Genomic DNA, 6,205 nt, shown 5'->3' on the forward strand with positions numbered 1-6,205 from the left:
AATTGGTCTAGCCTCAAGCTTTGCCTTTGGTTTTTTATCTTGCCTTTCAGAATCGGTTTCATTCAGCAATTACATATGTAAGCATGGACTATATTCAGAAACATGACACTTATGTCATTGGCTGCTAATTACTTGGTTTAATATGGTTGACTCTCGATTTGGTGTTTGAATTAATCATTGATGCAGTAAGCGTGGAAACAACATCTATTACTATTTTATTTACTCTTCTCTAGTTTTGACAAGACCTTGCAGCTTCTCTCGGAACCAGCATCACTCAATTCAGTTATTCTTTTTTAGAAGATTAAAAACACTTGGTTCAACTTATTAGCAGCTTATCAGTCGACTTATTCTTTGGTGCATATCTTCATTGTTCAAAGATGGACTTATTGTAGATTATCTCATCTGTCCTTATTACTCTTACGAACTTTTACTATTAACCAGTTAACTAATACTATATAACAACATATTTGGTATGTATTATTTGGGCATTGGCTCATTATCCTAGTTGTTATTGTCTCTTTGATTTAGACATTATTAATGAAGAAGAAATCCTCGGTTGCTTGCCTTGGTTTATTATTTGCTGACTGTTGTCGGCATTGGTTCATTGGTTCATCTGATGCAAAATTTGAATTTCTTAGAAAAATAAAGCACATGGTGGGCTGAACATCTTATCTTCCTCAATACCCATTACCCTCTTTTTTAGCAGCCTTTTTCCTATTGTCCCTTATTTGACTCTCACTTACCCATTTCTCTAAACCTTTTTGGAGCATTGATTTTGTGGTCCCTTTTATTTATATGGGTGTTTTAGGTCATTTGAGACTTTTTATTGGTACTCGTGGGTCTTTTATCACCATCTTGTGAATGACAAACATTACCCACTTTAGTGATTATTATCACTATATTTGGTCAAAATTCTTTGAGGTTAGTTATTTTATCACACATTTCTACTCTTTGAAAGTTGGTGACCGTTGTCACCATGATGGAGGAGCTTATTACTACATTTATGTTATTTGGTTCAAGTTGGGATCATTACCATTACCTCCCAATTTGAGGGGGAGTGTAGGAAGATATGATGTAATTAGTTTATGATTTATGCCTCGTATTCACTCTTACTAGGGTGAAGAGTATTCTTGTAATATTAGTACTTTTCATATCTCTAAATACAACTTAAGGAGAAGGGTTTGGACAAGTCCATAACCCTATTCTTCCTCCTCTATTGGAAGATAGGGCCCAAGCCCGCATGACCAAGGAAGGCCCATATATCCTAGTGTGTTAGAAGATGGGCCCAAGCCTATAAGACCAAGGAAGACCCATGTATCCAAGAGATATAGAAGATGGGCTCAAGGCCCACAGATCAAGGAGAAGGCCCACATGCCCACATACAATGATAGCAGGATGGTAAATAAAGGATCGTGTTATGGTCCCGGGTCATGGATCGAGTAACACGGCGTGAAACTTGAGACTCCAGCACTCAGAATTTAAGCTCACTTCACATCAAGGGTTTGTATATGAGTCTTTCTCTTTGACCAGTGCTCGGCCAGGAGGAAAGCTCCTCTTTTGATGGTCCTCATGAGTTGTTGTGAAAGGTAGGATACCCCTTAACAACTCTGAGCTTGCTAGAGCAAGCTACTCTCTTTTCTTGATCACGGCAAAGAGGGTTTGGTCCTCTTTGTTGCTGCTCTAGCTAAGATTGCAATCCTTCTTTCTGAATTAACTTGAAACACGAGTTTGGAATAGATTATTACATCTTCTTTGCTGCTGTGATCAACTCCCACATTGCACTAGGACTACTCAAGGTCTGAGGATGAAGATCCTCACTTTGCTGCTCGGTAAGGGAGGAATTGAGACCTCTCTTGCTGCTGCTGCCGAGAAGGAGGACAGACCTTCTCTTTGGGCTCGGAAAAGGGGTAGGATGCTCGCCTTCCTAGTATGGATGATGAAGGATGTAGATGGACGAATTTGGATGAGGATGGAGGGTGAAGGATAGGTTGGATTTTTGGAGTAAACCCTCAACTCGAGATCAAGAGGTGATCTCAACCTGTTTACACTAGGTTAATCTAAAATCTCAAAGCTTACCTATTTCATTCATTCCTTTCCCTTAAATAGATCACGTCATGGACTTTAGGGTTAGGGTTACAAGAATTACCCATAATGCCCCTACATATAAAAGTAATTAGAAATAACTCCTACTTAAAACAATATAAGAAATAAATCCTACTCAAAGTAATATAAGAAATAAATCCTATTGAGTTAGTTGTTGTTGCCTCCTTCATTGTGTGACTCGGTGTGCTATTGAGTTCACAACAGATCATCTCATAGAGATGACATTGATGTAATTAAGTTAAACTTACAGGGTTAAAACCCTAAGTTCAGAGGTATTATTGTAATACAGTAGTTTCATTAATCTATAAATAGAGCTTCAAAGGGAGGGTTAAGACATCAAGTCCATAACCTCTTCTTCCTCTGGTTTTCTCCCAATGGGTCTCTCCCCTTTTCTCCTTGAGCTAAATCCATTGAGTCCTAAAAATCAACATGGTATCAGAGCTTTGATTCTCATGACTCATAGTATGGTTTTCCTTATTCCAAAAAAAGTCATATTTTTTTCTTTCTTTGTTCATATTTTTTCTTCTTTTCTTCTTCTTTCTCGTTATTTTCTTCCCCGAACTATAGCTTTTGATTTTTCAAGTAAAGGTTTTTCTTTGTTCTATCATTCCCATCCCTTGCCACTGGTTCATGGGAATCATTGAACTTATTCAACTATATTGCTATAGTTGATTCTTGGATAATGTTGCGCTTGCTGGTACCAAGTTCTTGACAAGCTGTATCGAGCACAAATTTGAGGTCATGCCTGTTCAAGTGAACGAGAAATCAAGCCTTCTTCTCCGAGATATTACTCTGAAAGATTTTGTTTTTCCAAAAACTAAGCCAGGAGGGGTACATCATTCGCAATTAAAAATCCATCCACATTGTTTTGGTCACTCTCAACTAAGAAAGTTGATGTTGTTGCAATGTCCAGTGAACATAAACTTTGTGCCACTGAAGAAAAAGAAAAAAGAGAAAGAACAGAAAATATCATAGACCAAGCACCCCATAATCGACCTGCTACATGTACAAAGATTTCATGGCTCAACTGCTCTTCCACAAATTTTTGTACAAAAATTATTTGCATGTCGAACCCTTCTTCTTTGTAAACACTATACAACACTAGAGAAACCTCCACAAAGACAATCCAATACTTTTGTTGTGTTTTCTTCCTCTGGTTAAACCTGATGGTCTCTTGCCCTTGTGGTTCTCTGCCCCATCAACACTAGTAATCTTGCAATCTCTCCGCCCTCTTGTTGCCCATTTTGGACTCTTTCCGCCAAGAGTCCTTCAGTACCGAGAGGAAGAAGAAGGTTGTTGCCTTATTAATTGTTTCCTAAGCTATGAAACATTAATTGATCAGGCCTGCACCTGTTCTACCGCAACCCAGAACGGGTGAGTTAACCCAGCAAACCAAGCTGACCTTCTAGCTGTTGTTGAGTAGCACCAGTCTACAGAGTTAACCCGGAACAACTTGGACAAAGTCAACTCGAGTTCGAGTCAATCTGACTTAGGCCACTTAATTTTTGCCTCAGTATACGTGTCTCCCACGACTCGGATATATTGATATACTATTTGATTCGGTGTGACTCGATAATTTTCTGGCTGGATTATTATTTTGAAAAATTGATAGATTATTCCTTGGTCAACATATTATTTGGTACATATATGTGCATTAGATTATTTCATGGATCAATTTTGCAAGGATTATTTTGGTTCGTGTTATATGGGTCCAAACCTATTTTAGCTGATGCTATTGTCTCTCCTTGGATGAGACATTATTATTAAAGAAAAGGTGGCCTTAGTACCATTTCTCATACCATAATTTATTTGACCCTCAAAAATATCACGGTTGGGACACCATGAGAGTCGATGTCCAGATTGGGTCACCACGATAAATAAACCCACTTTCCCCGTTAATGTCATTTATTACTCTACCACTTGAGAGTCGTTGTCCTGTGGAGGGACACAGTGGTGGAGGTGGACACTTCAGAGCAATGCTGATAGACACACTACCTATAGAAGACGGAGTGTGCCCTACATCCAGCATGAGTTAAGACTGGAGTATGGAGCAATGTCTTAGTGGCTAGGAGTGATTTACCCTCACTTATATTATGCCTGTTGGGCCTCATGAACAAGAGTACCAATGTGAGGGAGACTATTGGAAGATGAAGGCATATTGGAAGATGTGCCCTTTTATACAAAAAAAGATTTTATACATCATTTGCAGCAATCTGAGAGTTCATGATGTTCTCTCACCCCCAGCATGAGGGGAAGTGTTGGAACATAGTGCCCAAGCCTACACGAGCAACGAAGGCCCACATATCCAAGTGTGTTAGAATATGGGCCCAAGCCCATAAGACCAAGGAAGACTCATGCATCCAATAGATATAGAAGATGGGCTCAAGGCCCACAGATCAAGGAGAAGGCCCACATGCCCACATACAATGATTGCAGGATGGTAAATAAAGGGTCATCTCATAGAAATGGCATTGATATAATTAAGTTAAAGTTCCAGGGTTAAAACCCTAAACCCTAAACCCTAAGTTCAGGTGTATTATAGTAATACAATAGTTTCATTAATCTATAAATAGAGCTTCAGGGTGAGGGTTAGGACATCAATTCTATAACCTCTTCGTCCTCTGTTTTTCTCCCAATGGGTCTCTTTCCCCTTTTCTCCATGAGCTAAATCCATGGAGTCCTGAAAATCAACATCCTCTTTTCTCCAAATTCTTCATTCTTCCTCTTCTCTTCCTAAAACCTTTTCTTCTTCATCTCACCCCTTAATCCTCTTCTACCATGATTATACATCATGGAATCCTAAGTTTCAATAGACCAAAGTGTTATGGACTCCATAGCAGGTCGAGTAATCAATAGATGTCATGGGTAAATTATGTAATTTTTTGGGTTTTAGCATTTTAGTGGTTTAGATGTAATTTTCTTTCTTTTCAGGGGCCGTTTTATTGGCCTTTGCCTTGTACTCTATCCCAAGTCCTCTCTTATAAGGGGGACGTATTCTTCAATGGAATTAAGCTTGATCATTAGTCTTAATTCAGAGATCGAATACTCTTTCTTCCAAAGAGGTCAAAGGTGCAAGCTTCCTTCGAAATCTTGATTCTTCTCAACCATAGGGCATTCTAAACATCCCAAGACTCTCTTAAGGACGAATTCCAATCTGGAACCAAGAGGAGATCGTCGGGTGACTCGATCCATGGCAAGTGATCTTAACAACGTGGTATCAAACAGGACCACCATCGATGATTCTTCTTCTCCTATTGATTTATGAAATGTTGTTGAAGAAGTTCGTATTGAAGTACAAACCCAAACAACAGCACTGCCAGAAGAGACTGCAGCCCTCTGAACTGATCTTCTGAAGCTCCGGAATACCGTTCTTCAACTCAATCTTCGAATTGGAGAGTGGCTAGCTAGGGATCCTGCTTTTCCGGGTAGTTCCAACCGGCCATCCAACCAACAACCCCTTCACCCACCACCTCCTCAACCTCCTATGCGTCCAACTAATCAAACAGTAGGGGGTGCCCACGGTACAAACCACACCACCATTCCTAGGTACACAAAGCTCGATTTCCCCACTTATGATGGGTCCTCCGACCCTTTAATATGGTTACATCGCTGTGAAATTTTTTTCTAGAATAAACGAACACAAGCGGATGATCAAGTTCTTTTAGGTGCCTTCCACCTACTCGATGTAGCACAGCTATGGTACCACCAGTTTGAATCTGAACACCACATCAATGATTGGGACACTTTTAAGGAGTATTGCATGCTAAGGTTTGGCCCCCCAGCCAGAAGTAACTCTCTGGGTGATTTGGTGAACCTAAAACAAGCTGGTTCATAGCAGCTTATCAGAAACAATTTCAGGAATGCCTGGCATGAGCAACCAGGTATGTTCGTCCGAATCAGTATGTTAATTTATTTATCATTGGACTAGGGGTAGCACTTTGGTTGGAAGTGGAATTATATGACCCACCAGACTTAGCACATGTTATGAATCTGGCCCAAGCTCTTGATGCCAAACAATGGGTCTTGAAAGAATCTATGGAGTGTCGTGCCCCATGGCAAGGCCGTGTGGCCACTGGTGCGCCAAATCCCCCTAGCTTCCCTA

The sequence above is a fragment of the Aristolochia californica genome, unplaced genomic scaffold, assembly GCF_029961685.1.
Source record: "Aristolochia californica isolate CCGP_79_NKW_82.1479 unplaced genomic scaffold, dmAriCali1.0.hap1 SCAF_2, whole genome shotgun sequence".
NCBI lineage: Eukaryota > Viridiplantae > Streptophyta > Magnoliopsida > Piperales > Aristolochiaceae > Aristolochia > Aristolochia californica.